Genomic DNA, 22,362 nt, shown 5'->3' on the forward strand with positions numbered 1-22,362 from the left:
AACTTGCAGAAAAATGAGTACAGGATGGTACCAACTACATGCCATCTTAAAAATACTACATAAGGGTCCATGATGGGCCTGATATTCGGCCAGTTATACCTTGGCATGGCTGGATCTGCGGCTTATACCAGCACCCATTATGAGTGGCAAGGCCCCCCACACGACCAGCTTGTTAAATAATTTTAAAATCACCCTTAACATTTACATGCAACAAAACTATAAAAAAACACACAAGAATGACAAACACCAAATTCAGGACAGCTGCTACCTGGGAGGAGGAAGAAGGGGTCACAGCCGTGTTAGCCACCACTTGTTTCTAAACAGGGTGCTAAAGCACCTAAGTGTGATGTGATGATTTATATCTTTTCATGGGTTTTAAATAATACCTACTAATAACACACATACACACATCTATGTCAGCAAGAGCTTTAAGCCAGGAATCTGGAAATGGCATTTTTACTCCTTGTTCTGCTAATTACCAGGGGGACTCTGCCAGCCCTGAATCTTGGTTTGTCATCTGTGAAGGAAGAGGATTCAAGTATGATTCAGTTCTAAAATTCTGAATTAAATTCAACACGAAGGGTGGTGAATTCTCTGGACCCATCACCTGTGCCACACTATAGGTGTATAAATCATACATGAGATAAGACTTACTGACTCACGGTGGAAAGTCAGCCCAGGAATGGCCCCACCAAACTCTGTCCTTCACTGTCCTTTGTGATGACGGCAGACCTCTAAGATCTGATTGGCTGGGTTTGTAGGTTTAGGAGACCAGACCAATGAATCGGTAAAAGGACGAGGTCAGTTTAAATGACCCAAGTCTGCATTTACTTGTGTTTATAGGTTATTTTCTATAATCACGATGGTCCTGAGGTGGAGCAACTGAGACCGTTTAACATTAGTGATTTATTCAAGAACATAAAACTCTCTGGAACAAACCCAGGATTCTAATTCATAATTGGTATCTTAAACAAGTTGAGTAAGATACTGTTATTACCCAACTCTCTCCACTATTCCCCACACCTTCAAGACCCCTCTTAGAGAAGAGAGCCCCTCTATTCCCTACAATCCAAATTTAGCGAATAATTTACCCAGACTTGTATGGTGCATAAAGCAAATAAACTAGAAAATCCTTAGATCACTCAGTAAATCGCTGTTGATTTTAACATGTAAATGACAGATTGTGGGACATGAAAGTTGGTTTAGAAAGTGCCATAACTTAAAATAAAAATAAATGATATTTGTTCTAACTACTATAGATTAGGATTTTCATACCAGAGGGGTTTTGTTTGTTTATTTAACATGAGGTCACAACTGCAACACATGGAAGCTTCCAGGCCAGGGATCAAACCAGAGCCACTGCAGAGACAACGATATGAGTGGTTATGACATGAGCCATAGGGAAAGTCCTCATACCAGAGTTTTAAGAAAAGTATTCTAGAGAAAATTTTTATAAATTCATATCTTTCCAAAATTAGAGCTCCTTTCAATCCTTTTTGAGTTTGCTTCTAACTCTTGACTTTGAGGAACAACCGATTACTGCCTGGGTAAATGGGGAGTTCTAACTAATACCAGACATCAAGTCTCACCTAACCATGAAATCTTAGTACTCTGACTGGTTAATGAGAAAGCAAATAAGAAGAAAAAGCAGCTGAAAAATTAAATGCTGTGTGGTTTGGAAGCTGTTTTTTCTAAGGTGCTAGCCCACAGCGCAGCTCTTCAATAGGTATTCATTTCATTCATCAAAAAGGTGTTGAATCAGGCAACTATGGACATAGAGAGTGTCTCTGAAAGAGGGATTTGATTTCTGAAGTAGCTGAACCTCACACTGTGAGGTCACCCCTTCTCCCAGGCTTCCCTTGTGACCTGCTCCGGAGCTTGCAAACTAGTTTCCATTTCATTTCTAAACATGGCAGAAGTTTCTCACCTGAAGAGAAACAACCTGAATTACTTGTTTCTGAATTTATCCAGGAGATACAGTTCCCAGTTCTGGAGACATAATTTTTTAAATCTGATCTGAGGTCACTTCATCTCGGGGAAAGAACAGAACGCACTTCTGTGTATGCAGAATTATCTCAGTTGTTACAACGTGGACAGGGACTCCATTAGAAACCTGGCTGGCTTTAAAACAAACAAACAAACAAACAAACAAAAACTATTCTGTCCACTTCTAAGATTACTTTTTCTGTAGAATATCTTTTAGGTCATTAACATATTCAAAAATTACATAGCTTCCTGTGAAGAGAAACTTCCTAAAACATCAATAATCCTTCTGACCTCTTGCCTCCAGTAACACAGATTACAAAATTCTTAAGCGTTTTTTTTTTTTTTCCATGGAATTTCAAACTACAGTTTTGAGGTTTCTAAGAAATGTTTTTTTCCTTCTCTCAAAGACTTCCCAATAGAAAGATCCCTGACCTTTCCCCAGCCCTCAAAACTCATATAACATAAAACAACCTCAAAAAGAAATAGACCTAAATGCTTTTCTCCCCACTGGTGAACAATTGAAATACTGCCAAGAAAATATCTTGCATAAAATTTACAATATCTTCCTGAGCAGAATCTAAACTGGAACCAATGAGGAATCATGAGAAGCAGGACCACTCAAGACAAGAAAATGTCTGTGGAGCACTTGGATTGAAGGTCCTCCAAACTATGTAGTCAAGAAGCTGACCAAGAGAGGCACGGAGATCTGTTTCACTTTAGAAAACACATCTCAGTGTTTGTGCACTTCCTCCAACAATCTACAGGGCAATAAAAGTGAAATACAGTGACATCATCTTCCTTATAGCTCAAAAGTAAAAGCAGGTACTTTTGCTTACATGGATGACCAAAACTGTAGATTCTCTATTTGATAATAATGATAAAACAGTCATAAGAATAATTAATATTTATTTAGTTCTTAACTTGTGCCAAACATTTTACATGCATCATCCTTTTAATCCTCAAAAGAGAGACATCAGCTACCCCATTTAGAGAACCAGGGAGGTTAAATAGCTTTATGGAGACCATACAGCAAGTTACTGGCAACTCTTGATTAGACACAAGTGTGCAGTCTCCAAACTCTATATCCTGAAAGTTCCGGACAGGCAAGATATATCTAATCTACTAACTTATTCCATGAGTCTATAGAGAAATTTACCAGAACACATTCTGTCTGAGCATTCAACATATAAAGACTTTAACAGATTAAAAAAGAGACTAAAATGGGCCTGTTAGTTTAAGTTCTCAGTTCTGTCTTTTCCTCTCAAATAAATAAATAAATAAGATAGGTGTTTCTTGCCCGCTGTTGCAGTTAACTGGCAAACTTGTGTAACAAATTAACTCACAGAACTGGTTTAGCAACAAAGGAGAAGCTCAGGCCTCTAAATTCTAACCCTAGGTATGTCAGTGATTTGAAAAGTGATCCAAGAGCATTTATGAACATTTAAAATTTGATGTTTATAGGGCTCTCAAAGCACAGTCTAAAAGAAGAATCTGTATTTATAAAACCTCAATAATAAGCCCTGACACTAAATATCTAGGTGAAAAGGAAGAAGCTTAAAATCTAGCTACTTTGCCTAATTACTGCCAAGGTTCCAAGTGTTCATAAACATTCAAATGGGATAAACATAAAATTGTCCACAGTGATTATCTTTAGGGACAAAGACTGCAGAAATGGAAAGTGAAAATAACATGAGGAAAGACTTTTGCTTTTTAATGTGTGTTGCACATGTGTTGCTGGATTTGTGTAATAACAAAAAAATTTTAAGACATGCTCAAAGTCTTCCCAGATTTAATTTTTATCTGCATTCATGAGCTTGACCTCAGAATTACACATTTCATCATCTAACAAAAGGAATAACATTAAGGAAAAGAGCATCATTCTCGCTGCCCTGTGAGAATTCCAATTCAACTAAAACAAAGCTCATTTTATAGTTTTAACTATCTCCTTTCCAAGTATTTCCATTTCATAGGAAGCAAGAGAAAATCTTAGAGGACTTCAACTTTTAAGTAGCTCTAAAAGGAAAGGAATATTAGAACTTGAGAAATAAGATTAGTTATGAAACTCCCTCAACATTCTTCAGACAACAAATACTAAGCACCCAGTTAGAGGACTATTCTCCCTCATGGTAAAGAATATGTAATGAGAGCCTGAATGAAGAAGTGATGAAAAGTGGCACAGAGGGCAGCCCACAGCCTTCAGGACTCACTTGTCATTCTTCCCAGCCCTAGTTCTCCTCTTGCTCCAAAGAGCTTGAAGAGAATGATAATAAGTGAGAAATGCTTTGAAATTAGGGTAGATATTTAAATATTGGACCTCTTCTTAGCCTCTATTTTTCATCATTAAAAATACTATTTGCTTCCAATAATGATCTGTGGAGATGTTTAGCATAAAACCCGAGACGGAGTAGGTGCACAATAAAAGCTTCCTTCTTTCAAAACTAAATATCCAACCACCAGCTGGGTGCCACTCATCATTGAGCTCAAAAGACACACTACCCCACCCTCACTGCCAGACCATCGGTTTTCCCCCACATCTTCTCCTCCTATGGTACCTCTCTCTAAACTAATGGCATCAACATTCTTTTTGACACCTAATTTAGAATTCTCTCTCTTCCCTCTCTTTTTAATCTGCTCTGACTCTATTCTCTGAATTTCTTCATCACTTACTTGGATTTCTGAAAGCATCCTTGTAATTGGATTCCCTGCCACTCCAGTACATCTTTCAGAATGTTACTGTGAAATAGAACTCACACTAAGCCATGCTGTGGGTCCCCAATGACAAGAATCATGGTCCAAACACTTCCGTGTAATGAAAACCCCAAGATCTAACCACAAAGCATCCATCCGGACCTCTCCCACCACATCCTGCAGGAGTCCCATGCTTCCGTTTGTGCTGTTCTTCAGCCCACAATCCACTTTCCTCCATTCTCCACCCATGAAAGCCCTACTCTACACTCCAGACCCGGCTACATGGTATACTTCTCTATAAAACTAGCCCTAACTTACCCAAAGTTGGCATTAATTACTACAGCCCTTGGCTGGTACTTCAGTTGACAGGTCTTTCATCCTGGATCTTTCTAGAGTGATATGTTTACATCTCCCCCACTTCCTGCAGAATGGGAGCCATGTCTGACTCACTGCTGACTGTAACCTAACACCTGCCACTTAGACCCTTGTTCACTTCACCCTTGAATTGAATGTAATAACTAGTATGTATTACTATGTGTTCATAGGGTTCAACTACAGGTACTATACTGTCCACTATGTGTACTGTCTCAGTAATATTTATAATACTCCTATAAAGTAGGTCACATTTTGGTGTCCATTTTACAGGTGAGGAAGCACTACTCAGAGAGATTCATAATCTGTCCAAAGTGGCACAGCTAGTATATGGCAAAGCCAGGATTTGAACCACAGTCTGTCTGACTTCAGAAGCTATGCTCTTAAGCATTATATTATACCACAGACATTTCTTTTCTTTCTTTTTTTTTTTTTTTTTAATTTTCTAGGGCTACACCCGTGGCATATGGAGGTTCCCAGGCTAGGGGTCTAATCAGAGCTGTAGCCACCGGCCTATGCCAGAGCCACAGCAACGCCAGATCCAAGCCATGTCTGCAACCTACACCACAGCTCACAGCAACGCTGGATCCTTAACCCTCTGAGCGAGGCCAGAAATCAAACCTGCAATCTCATGGTTCCTACTCGGATTCGTTAACCACTAAGCCACGACAGGAACTCCTACCACAGACATTTCTAAAATTCACTTGTTTGGAGTTCCCATCGTGGCTCAGTGGTTAACAAATTCGACTAGGAACCATGAGGTTGCAGGTTCGATCCCTGGCCTCGCTAAGTGGGTAAAGGAGCTGGAGTTCCCGCGAGCTGTGGTGTAGGTCACAGACTCGGCTCAGATCCCGTGTTGCTGTGGCTCTGGCGCAGACCGGCAGCAACAGCTCCAATTCGACCCCTAGCCTGGGAACCTCCATATGGTACAGGTGCAGCCCTAGAAAAGACAAAGACAAAATAAATAAATAAATATATATACACACACACACACACACACACACACATAATAAAATAAAATCCACTCATTCTTTTAGTGCTTATGCACATAGGAGTATGCCTCAAGACCAAGACCCCAGAAAATTATATTTTATCCAATCAGCACATGGAGGCCACTTTGGTCCTGCTCTAGTCCAGGGTCATAAACAAGCAGGTCCACAGTCTTCCAGACACACTAATTTTTCTGCTTCCTAACTCTCACCCTCAACCTCCTGAAAAAAAAAGTCAGAAGGAAAATGATTTCAAAGACAGGGATAGGAAGAGAATGAAATTGTTCCTTCTTGGTGGAACACACAACATTAAGTGAGGCCCTGTCAACAGAGGTTTGACAGGCATATAGAACCTGAAAGAATATGTTGGGTCATTTCAAAACATACTTTCCCAGCTCAAACCTGAAATCAGCAGCTGTTGCTAAGAAAACACGGAACCAACTGTGAGAAACATGATGACTCATGAAAGGAGCAGGCTTACCTTTCAAGCCTCAGAAACCATCACCAATAAAGTCTTATAACCAAATCATCAACCTGTGCTTATAAATAGTTGAGAGTTACTTTTCATCTGTCTCAGAAAGAAATACAATCATCTCTGGACTAAACACTATTCATAAAATTAATTATTACCCAACTGAGTTTGAGCTTCCTCTAATGAAAAAAAGTACAGAGACTACAAAGGTACCACACTTTCTTTTAAACAAAGGTCTATTAACAGAGGAAAAAATTTTACTCAGTATCCTCAAAAGAGTAACTACAAAAGATAGACTGCTAATCAACTATTTTCTTTGTCAACATACCAGCATGAATAATAAAACACACCTTTAGCTGCTTTATAAACAGAATTTACAGTCAACCCTTTATTTTTTTCTTTCTGAATCACTAGCTCAAATTTTTGAACAAAAAGCATGCATTACTGTATCACACAATGACTGTCACCTACCAGACTGACTGTAACTTACCACGGGACAAAGGGCCCAGATGCATTTGAGTTGTAGGGTATTGTATTTGTTTAGGTAGGCAAGGAGAACAGTCTTGAACAGTTTTATTTATTTTGCTGCAATTCACACTTCAAATAAAACTTACTTCTGAGTAGTTAGCATTTTTAAAAGAAAATTCGCCAACTCCTTAGGTAAGACCCATTAATTAATGTATCACACAAAACCAACCAAACATGTAGAGCTCAGTTGTGTTGGAATTGGCTTTTCCTCAAGCTATCACAATTTGTGGTCCAGAACTACAGTGGGAGAAAACAGGTAGTGTGTCTGTGTAAGTTAATTCTGCCCACTCTCCAAATGTGAACTATCCCCACAGCCTAAGCTCTACCTAAATAGGTCATTTCTAACCTTGATGAGAAGATGGTGCATAGCACATAGATTAAGATGAGTGGATTTTTTTTTAAGACATCCCTAAATGTTGAATACTTTTTCTTTCCAAATGAAACATATTTGCCAAAATGAGTAATGAGATTTTTTAATTTAAATACATTAAAAATTTGCTTAGAAATCTGTAAAAACCTTTTTATAATACCGTCCTTACTAAAAATCTGCCTTTCAAATGAAAGTTTCCCCTTCAAACACAATATTTCAATTTTGGTAGCACATGGGCATATATTCTTTCTTTGTAGTCAGGAATATTATCTTTAAATATAATGTATATATTGCTATCATAATGATGAGGGTACATAAAATATGTTTACTGCTGTAACCAGTATATTTACCTTATAATACTATTAGGAAAATAGGTACAAGTGTATCCACACTACTGTTTGTTTGTTTTTATTAGGGCCCCATCTATGACATATGGACGTTTCCAGGGTGGAGGTTGACTTGGGATCCAAGCCACATATGTGACCTACACCACTGCTCAGAGCAACGCTGGATCCTTAAGCCACTGAGCTAGGCCAAGGATGGAATCCGCATCCTCATGGATACTAGTTGGGTTAATTACTGCTGAGCCACGTCAGGAACTCGAACACTATTGTCTTGTTTCATTCATCTTTTGTATAAATGAACTCCAGATAAAACTTTATCTATAATTTTACATGGAACAGGAGTTCCCATCATGGCGCAGTGGAAATAAATCCGGCTAGGAACCATGAGGTTGCAGGTTTGATCCCTGGCCTTGCTCAGTGGGTAGGTGTTGCCACGCACTGGTGTTGCCACGAGCTGTGGTGTAGGTCGAAGACGCAGCTCAGATCTAGTGTTGCTGTGGCATAAGCCAGCAGCTGTAGCTCCAATTCTACCCTTAGCCTGGCAACCTCCATATGCCTCAGGTACGGCCCAAAAAGACCAAAAAAAAAACAAAAAAACAAAAAACCCCAAAAATGGAACATGCAATGGCTATATGTCATTCAGTTTCAAATTCATCTCTGGCAACTTAATAGCTCAAATAATTTAAAATACAGTTATTTATGGATGAGATGATATGATGCGTGGAATTTACTTCAAAATAATCCAGCATAGAGGGGATAGGTGAGGGTATAGGCAAAAATCATACTGATAGGATTTAATAATTATTGACACCAGGTAATGTTGACATAGGAGTTTCATTTCACTATTACCTCTGCTTTTAAATATATTTGAAATTTTTCATAATTAAGTTTTTAAAATCTAATTTACTTTTGCTCCAGTGTCAGGCATAACTTTACCATTTTTTTGCTTTTTATTTTTTTGTCTTTTTAGGGCCGCACCCAAGGCACGTGGAAGTTCCTAGGCTAGGGACTGAATCAGAGCCACGGCTGCTAGCGTATACCACGGCCACAGCAATACCAAATCCAAGTCATATCTACAACCTACACCACAGCTCATGGCAAAGCCGGATCCTTAACCGACTGAGCGAGGCCAGGGATCAAACCTGCATCCTCATGGATGCTAGTCAGATTCATTTCCACTGGGCCATGATAGGAATACCAACTTTACAATACTGAATTTCTGTTTCACCAACCTAGCAGTTTATGTTTTATGTGACTTCCTTAGTGCCAACACGGTTCTTAAAATACAATGGGGTAAAGGAAACCATTAAAAAAAAAAAAAAAAAAAGACAGCCTACAGAATAGGAGAAAATAACTGCAAACAATACAACCCACAAGGGCTTAATCTCCAAAATATACAAACAACTCATACAACTCAACAGCAAAAAAAAAAAAAAAAAAAATGAACAACACAATTGAAAAATGGACAGAGAACCTAAATAGACATTTCTCCAAAGAAGACATACAGATGACCAAAAGGCACATGAAAAGATGCTCAACATCACTAATTATTAGAGAAACGCAAATCCCAAAACTACAATGAGATAACCACTTTGCACCAGTCATAATGGCCATCATTAAAAAGTCAAGAGGGAGTTCCCATCGTGGCGCAGTGGTTAACGAATCTGACTAGGAACCATGAGGTTGCGGGTTCGGTCCCTGCCCTTGCTCAGTGGGTTAACGATCCGGCATTGCCGTGAGCTGTGGTGTAGGTTGCAGACATGGCTCGGATCCCGCGTTGCTGTGGCTCTGGCGTAGGCAGGAGGCTACAGCTCCGATTCGACCCCTAGCCTGGGAACCTCCATATGCTGCGGGAGCAGCCCTAGAAATGGCAAAAAGACAAAAAAAAAAAAAAATGAAGAGGAGATTCCACTGTGGCACAGCAGAGGCGAATTCGACTAGAAACCATGAGGTTGCAGGTTCGATCCCTGGCCTTGCTCAGTGGGTTAAGAATCTGGCATTGCCATGAGCTGTGGTATAAGTCACACATGTGGCCTGGATCTGGCATTGCTGGGGCTGTGGCATAGGCTGGCAGCTGCAGCTCCAATGAGACCCCTAGCCTGGGAATCTCCATATGCGCTGGGTGCGGCCCTAAAAAGCAAAAAATAAAATAAAATAAGTAAATAAATAAATAAATAAAAATTCAACAAATAAATGCTAGAGAGGGTGTGGAGAAGACAGAACCATCCTACACTGTTGGTGGGAATATAAACTGGTACAAGCACTGTGGAAAATAGTATCGAGGCACTTTAGAAAACTAAATATAGAACTACCAAATGATCCAGCAATCCTACTCCTGGGCATTTATCCAGACAAAACTTTGATTGAAAAAGATACATGCACCTTATGATACAGCCCTATTCACAATAGCCAAGACATGGAAACAACCTAAATGTCCACTGAGAGATGAATGGATTAAGAAGATGTGTTACATGGAGTTCCCGTTGTGGCGCAGTGGTTAACAAATCTGACTAGGAATCATGAGGTGGCAGGTTCAATCCCTGGCCTTGCTCAGTGGGTTAGGGATCCGGTGTTGCCATGAGCTGTGGTGTAGGTTGCAGACGAGGCTCGGATCCCGAGTTGCTGTGGCCCTGGCATAGGCTGGTGGCTGCAGCTCCAATTAGACCCCTAGCCTGGGAACCTCCATATGCCGCAGGAGCGGCCCTAGAAAAGGCAAAAAGACAAAAAAAAAAAAGAAGAAGAAGATGTGTTACATATATACAATGGAATATTACTCAGCCATAAAAAAGAACAAAACAATGCCATGTGCAGAAACATGGATGGATGTAACTAGAGATTCTTATACTAAGTAAAGTAAGTCAGAAAGAGAAAGACAAACACCATATGATATCATTCATATCTGGAATCTAATATACGGCACAAATGAACCACACAGAACAGAAACTCTTGGACAAAACTGAAAGAAACTCATGGACATAAAGAACACACCTGTGGTTGCCAAAGGGGAGGGGGAGGGAGTTGGATGGACTGGGAGTTTGTCATTAGGAGATGCAAACTACTTCATTTAGCGTGGATAAGCAATGAGGTCCTGCTGTATAGCACAAGGAACACTATCCAATCACTTGTGATGGAACATGATGAAAGATACTATGAGAAAAAGGAAGTGTGTGTGTATATATATGTATAACTGGCTCACTCTGCTGTACTGCAGAATTGATAGAACATTGTAAATCAACTATAGTAAAAAAAAAATTTAAATACAATTATGTAAATATCATATTTCTAAACCATATTCATAGAAATTAGGACCTAGGGAAAAACTTTGAGATCATCTAATCCTTCATGTCAGTGGTCCACAATCTTACACATGCATTAAAATCATTTGCAAAGCTTGTTAAACACAGACTGCTGGGCCCTACCCTTAAGGTTTCTGAACCAGCAGGAAACTTTCAAGTGTGCTTTCTGGACCACACTTTGAGAATCACTGCACTAGGCTTACTCCCATTGCCCAGTCCGTGTCTCCAGCGCAGTAATCACCAATTACCACATTGCAGATCCTTCTCCTACTAGACAGCTGACTTTCAAGCGCAAGGGATATAAATTTTCATCAGGGTGCCAGAGCCCAGATTCAATAAATATTTACAAAGTAAATTAATTTGTTGGATGATTTAAGTTTTCTTTCATTTATAGTTGAGTGTTTGTCAATGTACTAACATTCAGAATTTGGGTACATTTACATACCCAGATGGAAAGGAGCTACTCAATGATAAATTACGACAAAACATCAACTGGAGCCAGAGCACAAGTAGACAACAAAGTAGAGCTGCATCTTACATTGGAGCTTAAGGCTCACTTTTGTCAAATGTGTTATTGTGACCCAAGGTGCTTTAATCAAGTGCTTTTCATCTCATATATTATCAAAAGAAAGAAATGCTTTCAAACCCATCTTTCAAAGTTTCTTGGGGTCTGGAAGATGTCAGCGTGTGAGGACTGACTTCTTCCCACCCACTTCCCTTCCGCTAATGCTGCCCAGAGGAACAAAAAGAAGTACCACACACTCAACAGCTCCTGCATGGAGAGTTCTCCAAGTACAGGTGTCTGAATCTTAATACCTCACAGTGTCTTGAACTACCTGTCTATTATAGCAATGATCAGCTCAGTGACAATCCAGAGAATTTAGTTCAAGAAAATGAACTATGCTCTTATTTCTGAATTTCACTGCTCTGAAGTTTATTCTAAAATTACAAGTTAGAATACATATATATTCATATACATGAATCCAATAACCTCAATATATATGATTTTTTTAGTAAGAATATAATATAGAGGAGTTCCCATTGTGGCTCAGCAGAAACGAATCCAACTAGTATCCATGAGGACACAGGTTCAATTCCTGTCCTTGCTCAGTGGGTCAGGGATCCAGTGTTGCTGTGAGCTGTGGCGTAGGTCACAGACATGGCTCAGATCCTGAGTTGCTATAGCTGTGGGGAAGGCCAGCAGCTGGAGCTCCAATTCAACCCCTGGCCTGCGAACTTCCATATGCCATAGCCCTAAAAAGAAAAAAAAAAGGAATATAATATAGAATATAACCTCTGTTAAGGGTTCCCACTGTGGCTCAGGGGGTTAAGAACCTGACTAGTATCCATGAGGACACAGGTTTGATCCCCGGTATAGCTCAGAGGGTTAAGGATCCAGTGTTGCTACAAGCTGCGGTGTAAGTCACAGACACATCTTGGATCTGGTGTTGCCAGGACTGTGGCATAGGCCAGCAGCTACAGCTCTGATTTGACCCCTAGCCCGGGAACCTCCATATGTCAGAGGTGCGGCCATTAAAAAATTTATATATACATATAACCTGTATAAACCATGGGTCAGTATATGATTTTTTGTTATTTAGATTCCTATAAAAAATAATTACTCAAATAAAAAATACTAATGTAGTGTGGGGTTTATAACAGACCCCCAAAAAAATAAATAAATAAGATGTATGACAATATCACAAAGGTTAAGAAAAGGGAAATGGAAATACACTATTGCAAGGTTTTCATACTATACATACAGTGGTATAATAACATCTGAAAGTAAATTATAATGTTAAAGTCGTATACTGTAAACCCTAAAGCAAATACCAAAATTACAAGGAATGATAGCTAATAAGTAAAAAATAATATAAAATAGAAATGATAAATATTCAATTAATCTGATCAAAGAAAAAAGGAAAGAAAGATGAGAAAAACAGAAAACAAATAGCAAGATTATATATTTAAGGTGAACCATAATCAATAACCACTTTAAATATAAATGATCTAAATACTACAATTAAAAGACCGAGATCATTACATCAGGTAAAAAAGCAATACCCTTCAAGGACAAGAATACAACTCAGAACTCCTTAAGTGTGGGCTACACATGGCGACTTCCATCCCAAAAGTATGGGAAAGGATGGGGAGAAAAGAGTAACTCTACAGTAGGGAAACTTGTCAAACACTACCTCAGCCAGGTAATCAAGGTTAACATGAATAGTGATGAGTTATGTTGACAGTATGCCCCCTTGACATGGTGTAATTAGAATATACATTCTTTTCAAGCACATATACCAAAGTTAATTATATTCTGTGCCGTAAAAAAAAACTCTCAATAAATATAAAAGGATTTGAGCCATACAAGTTATATTCTTTGACAATAAGAGAACTAAATTTAGAAATTAATAACAGAAAGATCTCTGGAAAATCCAAATACTTGGAAACTAAGTAATATACTTCTAGGTAACTCAGGGTCAAAGAACAAATCCAAGTATAAACTATTCTGAGCTGAATAAAAATCAAGTCACACCCTATCAAAATCTGTGAGATGTCCCTAAAGCAGTACTTAGGAAGAAATTTAAAGGATTAAATGGCTATATCAAAAGGAAAAAAAGGGTCACAATGACCTAAAGAAACTTGAATAAGAACAATAAAATTAAACTCCAATTAAGTAGAAGAAAGGAAATAATAATAAGGATCAGAGTAAAAATCAATAAAATAGAAGAAAGAAAAACAATGGAAAATATAAATGAAACCAGCAGCTGAGATTGAGAAGGTCAATAAAATTGACAAACCTAAGGTTTCTCAACCTTGACACTATTGACATTTTGGCTGAATGATTCTTTGTTGAAAGGATCTCTCCTGTTCATTGTAGGCTCTTCAGCAGCATCCCTGGCCTTGACCCACTAAATGCCAACAGCAAATGTCTACCCCACCCCCACCCAAAGACATTATCTTCAGACATTATCTCATCTCTAAAACTTGTCAAGCTTTCCTGGTGGCAGTAGGTTAAACTTCAACCTATGCTTTGCTCCATGAACAAAAGTTAACTCAAAGTAGATGGAATTAAATGTAAAATGAAAAACTTCATGGTTTTACATACTTTTATAGTTTTCCTAAGAGTTTTATAACTCTAAGGAAAAAAAATCTTTGTGACTCTTAGACAAAGATTTAATAGGTACAGTACAAAAAATACAATTTATAAAAGAGTAATAATAAACTGGAGTTCTTTAAAATTTAAAACTTCAGATCTTCAAAGATCTGTTAAGAGAATGTAAGACAAGCAACAGATTAAAAGTAGATACTTTCAAATCATGTATCTGATAAAGGACTTGTATCCAGAATATATTTAAAAAAAAAACTCTCACTGGAAACTATGTCTGGTCACTTATGACGGATCATGATAATGTGAGAAAAAAGAATATATACATGTATGTGTAACTGGGTCACCAGCTGTACAGTAGAAAACTGACAGAACACTGTAAACCAGCTATAATGGAAAAAAATAAAAATCATAAAAAAAATTAAAGTCTATTTAAAAAATAAATAAATAAAATTATATCCACATTCTAAACTTAAAAAAAAAAACCTCAAAACTCAATACGGAAACAAACAACCCAATTAAAAAATGAGCAAAAATTTAAACAGAAACTTCAACAAAAAAGATATATGGATGGTAAATAAGCACATCATTAGTCATCTGGGAAATGCAAATTAAAACCACAGCGAGGCGCTCCCGCTGTGGCACACTGGGTTAGGAATATGACTGAAACAGCTTGGGTGGAAGAGGAGGTGAGGGTTTGATCCCTGGCCCCTGGGCAGGGGATTTAAAAGATCTGGCATTGCATAGGTCTCTGCTGCAGCTTGGATTCAATCGCTGGCCTGGGAACTTCCATATGCCACAGATGCGGCCATAAAATAAAATTTTAAAAAAAGGAGGAGGTATTTCCTTCATGCCTCAGTGGTTAACGAACCCAACTAGGATCCATGAGGATGCAGGTTCAATCCCTGGCCTCACTCAGTGTGTTAAGGAGCCGACATTGTCTTGAACTCTGGTGTAGGTCACAGATGCGTCTCAGATTCCACATTTCTGTGGCTATGGCTGGCAGCTGTAGCTACGATTCCACCCCTAGCCTCAGAACTTCCATATGCTGCAGTGCGGCCCTAAAAAGCAAAAAAAAACAAAATTTTTTTTAAATTTAAAAAAAAAAAAAGCAATACCATTACATACTTAATAGAATGGCTATGAAAGTTTAACTATACCAAAACTATACCAAGTGTCTGCAAGGGTACAGAGCAACTAGAACCCTCACAGACTACTTTGGGAATGTAAAATGATATAACCAGAGTTCCAGTCATGGCTCAGTGGTTAACAAATCCAACTAGGAACCATGAGGTTGCAGGTTCGATCCCTGGCCTTGCTCAGTGGGTTGAGGATCTGGTATTGCCGTGAGCTGTGGTGTAGGTCACAGACACGGCTCAGATTCTGCGTTGCTGTGGCTCTGGCATAGGCCAGCAGCTACAGCTCTGATTAGACCCCTAGCCTGGGAACCTCCAGATGCCGTGGGAGTAGCCCTAGAAAAGGTAAAAAGACAAAAATAAATAAATAAATAATAAAATAAAATAAAATTATATAACCACTTCGGAAAAGTATGGGAGTTTCTTAAAAAGTAAAACATGTATCTACCACATGATGCAGCCATTCCATTCCCAGACATTTACCCAAGGAAAATAAAAATGCATATCCATACAAAGACTGAACATAATGTTCACAGCAGCTTTATTTTTAATAGCCAAAAACTGTAAAAAAACCCAAATGTCTATCAATGGGCAAATGAATAAATGAACTAGGATATATCCATACAATAGAACACCACTCAGCAATAAAAAGAGATCAACTACTGATACACACAACATAGATAAATCTCAAAATAATTATATGAAGTTAAAGAAGCCAAAACAAAAAAGAAACAGACCATATGACTCCATTCATAGAAAATTCTGAAAATACAAACTAATCTCTAAGATCAGAGCTATCACTGGTTTTTTGGGAAGAAAGATACAGGGTAAGAGGAAGAACCAGAGGGAAAGATGGATTCACAGTTCTACATATTAATTGAAAACATCAAATTTAACACATTAAATATATGCAGCTTACTGTATGTCAATTACATTCAATGAAGCTGTTTGTCAAATTATAACACAAAACCAGAAAGGCTAGAATTTGAGATAACAATCAAAAAAGGAACATAACCTGCAATTTCGCAAAGAATTACAAGCTTTAAGCATATGATTTTACATTATTCCAGACATAATCCTTTATTTGGTGAAAGTAGGAAAGGAGACACATGACCAAGATCCTTGGTAAAGGTGAAAACAAGGAAAAACAAAACAAAACAAAATACACAAAAAAGCAAACACACAGTGAAGCCCTGAAGAATGGGCTAGTACAATTAATACTAAGACTATTTCTTAATTATAGCTAGTCTGAAACATTTCATAATTCTGAAAAAAAGGAAAAACGATTTTGTTTTTTTCCAATTTGGCCTGCCCCATTTCTAAGCAAAATTAGGTGCGTTCCTCCTCCCACAGCTCATCAGAATACACCTTTTCTAGCATCGTCATGTGTATTGCCATGGCTTGTTTTCCACGAGACAAACAGCTCCATCACAAAGACAGCACAGTGGCTACATATAAGCATCGTGGAGTCTGAGAGCCTGGCTTCCTACCCAAGGCTGTGCCTTCACCTACTCTGTAGCCTCAGAAAGTTACTTCATTTTTATAAACTATAAAACAGGGCCAATAGGGTATATATGAGGATTCGACATGAATATATCCAAACCTTGGCCTACATGGGTCTGCATGATTTGTAACCTGATTACCGCTCTCTCTTTAGTTCTTCCCCGGCAGGTGACAGTGCTCAGCCACAAAGACTTTCCCTCAGGTAATCAGTCCATGCCCACCAAGCTCTTTCCCAACCCAGTGCAACCTCCTCAGCTGATCTATCTTCCATTCACATGGGAGTCCCCCAGTCAGTCTATGTCTCAGCATCCTGTGGTTTCCTTCTTTCCATTCAACAAATAGTTCCTGAGTTCCTACCTATGCCAGGTGCTGTTCCAGACTCTGAGGATGCAACAGTGAATACAACAGCCCTAGTGGAATGTAGTCTAGTGGGATAAGACAGAGCAGAAACAAACAAGTAAAATACAGAGTCTGTTAGAGGATCATAAGGGGCATGGAGGGGGAAAAGTAGTTGTGAAAGGAGAGAATGAGAGTTGCAAAGGTGGTTGTGATTTTAAATCTGGGGTTTAGTGAGGCCTCATTGAGAATGTAACATTGGGAGTGCCCTTCGTGGCGCAGTGGTTAACGAATCCGACTAGGAACCATGAGGTTGCGTGTTCAGTCGCTGGCCTTGCTCAGCGGGTTAAGGATCCGGCCGGTGTTGCTGTGAGCTGTGGTGTAGGTTGCAGAGTCGGCTCTGATCCCACGTTGCTGTGGCTCTGGCTAAGGCTGGAAGCTACAGCTCCGATTAGACCCCTAGCCTGGAAATCTCCATATGCCACGGGAGCGGCCCTAGAAAAGGCAAAAAGAAAAAAAAAAAGAAGAAAAAAGAAAAAAGAAAAAGAATGTAACATTGAATAAAGAGGTGAAGGGGGTCAGAGAAAGAACCATATGGGTATGGCGGCATTCCAGGCAGAGGAAACAGCAAATCCAAAGGCCCTCCAACAGCCAGCCAGGAAATGAGTTTGGCTGTAGGAATATAGGGAAGAAGAGCAACAGACAAGATCAAGAAGGGGAGAGGACTGGGGGTGAGGAAGGCCAGGTGGGTAAGCTCTGGGGCCATTGCCTTTTACTTAGAGGGAGATGGAAGCCACTAGAGGCTTTTGTACAAGTGTGCGATCTGATTTACATTTTAAAAAGCACGATTAGTTAAGTCTTTTATGTTCTCCCTATCTCCCAGACTTGTTAAGATAAAGGCAGGAACCACAGCTGTCTTATGCGTGAAGATAATTCCAGCATCTAGCACAGTACACTGTAAGCACTCAATATATATTTATTGGAAGAATGAGGTAACCTATGTGAAGCATTTACTGGTTAAAAAATATTCCATAAATGGTTATTATTATTTGGTTATTATTATTTGGAACCCCAGAGTCCAGTATAGTGGCTGGCATATAGTAAGAGATCATTTGAGTAAATAAAAGAATAATTTTGTGAAATTATTGAAAATCTCTATGGAAAACATAGAATAATGACAAATGAATCAATTGCCTTGTACGCCTTCCCTAACTTAACACATGACTGATCCTAGTTTTGAGCTTTACACTAAATTCTCAAGTTACGCTACTGAGGGCACAACCTAGAACAATCCCATCGTGATTCAATTCTCTAAACATACTGCAATATCCTGCAAATACCATTAACACTGATGCACTGAAATGCTCGTAAAACTTCTAATTGGGTAAACTTATTCACATGATTTTTTTAAAAAAGCAATCTTAAAGTACAAGGCTGAGCAGACCTAACCAGTTTGATTTTGATTTTTGATGACTTCAAAAAAGAGCTCGTTAATTCAAACACAAGTACAAAGAACTAAGAATTTCCACTTTTTATTTATTTTGACATCTCCAGAGTCTTCATCACGAAAAAACTTAATGAGGATTACACCTGTTCTCTTCTCCCTCCGGGGTCTGGGGGGCGGGAAGCGGGTAATGGCGGAGCTAAGGCGATTCTTTAGTTATCTCAAGAAGAGCCGGGAGAGTCTCAAGAGAGTTTTCCAGAAAGGAAAGGAAAGAAGGAGTCAAACATTAAAGTTCAAAACCACACCAAATATTCCATCTCATAAAAGGTGAACACCCACCCCGATGATGTTTACAATGGCTCAATGGCAGGGTCAGTGCTGGGAGGGCCAGGTGTGGTTGGGATGTTTTAACTGTGATCCCCAACCCTAAAAGTAGTCGGATTCATCCTCGCTCAATCATATCATACCTTCAAGGAGTCTTTGGGGGCTATGGAAACTTTTAGAAAAGAAGATGAAAGTTGTTTGATGTCTTTTTTAAAAACGTTAAAAAAAATAAATAAATAAAGCGATTCAAAAGTATTGAGCGGCTAGCGAGCACCTCCTGGGCTTGCACTGACTTGCTGGAGCATGTACACAATCGTGCCTGCTGGCGTCTGGTTCAGACGCTCCCTTCCACTAAGGGAGGGGAAAATAATAACTTTCGGAAATAACAGGCGTCCACAAAGGCAAAGGTTACCAGGACCGCTCAACCTCCATCAAATAAGGTGGCTAATGTGGTTTGGAGCAGCATTGATTCCCCCCAAGTCCCCCGCCTCTCACTCTTTTTTTAACAGAGAAAAACAACCTATGAAGGAGAAGGTGCTGCCGTCAGACTCTCAAGGCACTTTCAGACAACAAAGACCCCCAGCAATCAAAAGAGAATTATAATTCGCACTGTCCGAGTGGCCCCAGCCGCGGAGCTGCTCCTCCGCGGCGGTTCCTCGAGTGCGGGGGCCGAAGAGTCCCCGAGCGCTCTCCAGCCCTGAGTGCCCCGGCTGGTCCTCGGGGAGCCGGGGCGAGGGGCGCACCGCCCACGAGCTGGCACCCTCGGCGTCCAGCTCTCCGCGCTCTCGTTCCCGCCGCGTTCAAAATCTTTCCCGCCCAGGCATGACGCGAGGAACGAAAACAATCAGCGGACCGCGACCGCCGGGGCCTGGGCCCGACGGGGAGGCGGAGGGGATGGGGCCGAGCCCCCCGGCGCAGCCCCTTTCCCAAGCGGGAGGACCAGCGGGCTGGGGACCGGAGGTGACACAAAGAAGCCGGAGAGACAAACGCCACCCCCTGGCGCTCGCTGCAATTCCCGGAGCGCCCCGCCCGCTGGCAAGTTTTCGGCGCTCTCCACGCACCCCGCTCTCCCCACCCAGGCAAAGTTTCCCGTGGCCATGCTCAGACCCCCGCGGCTGCTCGGGTCCCGTCTCCCGCCGCCCCCGCCCCCGCCCTGGTTCGAGGACCTTGCCCTTCCTCGCCCCCGCCCCTTCCCCTCCCTCCCGATTTTCCTCCTGGTTTTCCTCCCTCCCCGCCACAGCCCGCGCTCTACCCGGTGCACCAGGATGCAGGGGCCCCGCCGCCGCGCTCACCCGCTGCCGGCCCGGCGAGGGGCGAGGGCACGGGTTGGGTCAGCCCCAGTCGGCGCCTCGCTAGCCTTGCTCCTTCGATCGCGCCTTCTGCTCTGCCTCCCGCTCGCTTCTTCGGTCCAGCGGAAGGCTCGACGCGCAGCAGTGCGCGCTCCGCTCCTTGGCGCTCGGAAAGCTGCAAACCACGCCCCGCGTCTTCCCCGCCCGCCGCCAGCCGACGAGTCCCGCGCTCGCCGCTCGGCGGCCAGTGCCGAGGCCGCCCGCGAGGCCGGAGGCGGAGCAGCCGCCGCCCCCTGAGGACCGGGCAGCAGCCCGGGGCTGGCAACTTACTTTCCCCATTTTGGAACATCAGAGGTGATATGAGATAGATGCTAACTCAGAAGGCAGGTTAATGACCGGGAGTCGGAGGATGTCACAAACTCCCTCAAATAAGCTTTTTGGGTTGATTTCAGGGAGAAACTTCTCTAATATTCTCGGACTCCTAGGTCTTGGAAGTGGGAGTAAAGAGATCTTCGAATTAACTACCAGACCTTGATCAAGTCATTAAACGTTTGCCGACGTTTTGTAAAACGAGAAATATGGATCGGATGGCCTTTAAAATCTGGATCAGTATTTCCTATGGCATGGCCCAGACCTCAGGGGCACCTGGAGGGAGGGCGCTTGTTAACAGTGCAGAGGGCTAGGTCCTTCCCTTCCCCCCCCCCCCCCCCAGTCTTACAGCACCATATACAACTTACAGGTCCAGTGCAAACTGGAGTCTAGGGAATCCAAACTGCAGGTGTGCCAGTTTGATTTTCAAGCAAATTACTCAGTGCCTTTGGACTCAGGATGATGTCAACGGACCCCACCTACCTCCTGTGCGGCTGTTACAGTACTACTTAGGCACTCAAAATCCTAAACGAAAGATATTGTATCAACTCATTATTATCACATAAAGAAGCAGTGGCTTTACAGTATTTCTCTATTGCGTTTGTATCACAATCAAATTTAATTTCTTATAAATCCAAGTTCATATATGTTGTATGGCTGTAGAACTTGCCCAGATTACTCAATTAAATTTGGTGTTTATGATCCAAACTAAATGGTAAAGAGCAGAGATTAAGAGGCTTGATAATGCATTCAGCTAACATACATTACTGAAAAAAATTAGTTGTAGGTTGTACTCTTTGGGACAATTGATTTAAAAAGTTGTACTACCGTAGCAGGATAATTCCTGTGAGTTGTTTAAAAAGCACATTATATTGGAGTTCCCATCATGGCTCAGTGGTTAACGAATCTGACTAGGAACCATGAGGTTGCGGGTTTGATCCCTGGCCTTGCTCAGTGGGTTAAGGATCTGGTGTTGCCTTGAGCTGTGGTGTAGGTCGCAGGCACGGCTTGGATCCAGTGTTGCTGTGGCCCTGGTGTAGGCCAGGGGCTACAGCTCCAATTCGACCCCTAGCCTGGGAACCTCCATATGCCGCAGAAGCGGCCCTAGAAAAGACAAAAAAAAAAAAAAAAAAAAAAAAAAGCACATTATATTGATAGTCAATAGCTCAACTCTTCACAAAACAGCACACTACCAATATACTGTTATTCCTTATATTCCAAAATAATCATTCTGAGAGTACCACTTCTGTTCGTGGGCTACCTAGGTTTACATTTTTTATTATTTGTCACAACAATGGTCTATACAGCAAGAAGATCCTTCTAGTACTGAGGTGTCTTTTCATAGCACCATTTTGCCTGATACAATCCATGCAAATTTGGGGGAGGAGTTTATCTCCAGGATTCATGAAGCTGTCTACAGAGCATTCCCTGCTATTTTCATTCCTGTTCTATTAATTCTATTTGTTTATATTTTATGCCAGTTGCTTCATTTATAGTAAATACTGCAAAATCATCATGGCAACAGTCTCTGGAGAAAAATGTTATGAATAATTTACTTATTCTTCTCTTCCAGGCATCTATGCTAACAAGTCCTTGAAGTAAAAGGACTGTTGTTCCATGTTGTATATAATGCACTTAAGAGAGTCCAGAATAAAATGTCTCAGAATGTTTTCAGATGTCCCCACTTAGAGCCTTTTAATTACCTGTGGTGTCTCCTAGCCATGCCAATTTGGATATTAAATTAATATCTACTTGTAAATCCACAAATTAGACTAATGGCAGGAGCACTGAAACATCCTTTACATTC

General features: G+C 40.7%; 1 protein-coding gene across 8 annotated transcripts in view; it reads right to left on the reverse strand.

The window, feature by feature from the left end:
• SYNE2 (spectrin repeat containing nuclear envelope protein 2) overlaps positions 1–22,362 on the reverse strand; it is a 442,988-nt gene that overhangs the window by 334,427 nt on the left and 86,199 nt on the right. For 6 of the 8 annotated variants that reach the window (XM_021074160.1, XM_005660039.3, XM_021074177.1 and 3 more), the window contains exon 1: positions 20,190–20,407. The exons of 1 other annotated variant lie outside the window; for it this stretch is intronic. The gene's annotated coding sequence lies outside the window, so the exon portion shown is untranslated. Of the gene's footprint in view, positions 1–20,149; positions 20,408–22,362 lie in introns of those variants that run through there. One more of the 8 variants, XM_021074123.1, reaches the window with a different exon arrangement.

This window comes from Sus scrofa, chromosome 1, assembly GCF_000003025.6.
Source record: "Sus scrofa isolate TJ Tabasco breed Duroc chromosome 1, Sscrofa11.1, whole genome shotgun sequence".
Taxonomy (NCBI): Eukaryota; Metazoa; Chordata; class Mammalia; order Artiodactyla; family Suidae; genus Sus; species Sus scrofa.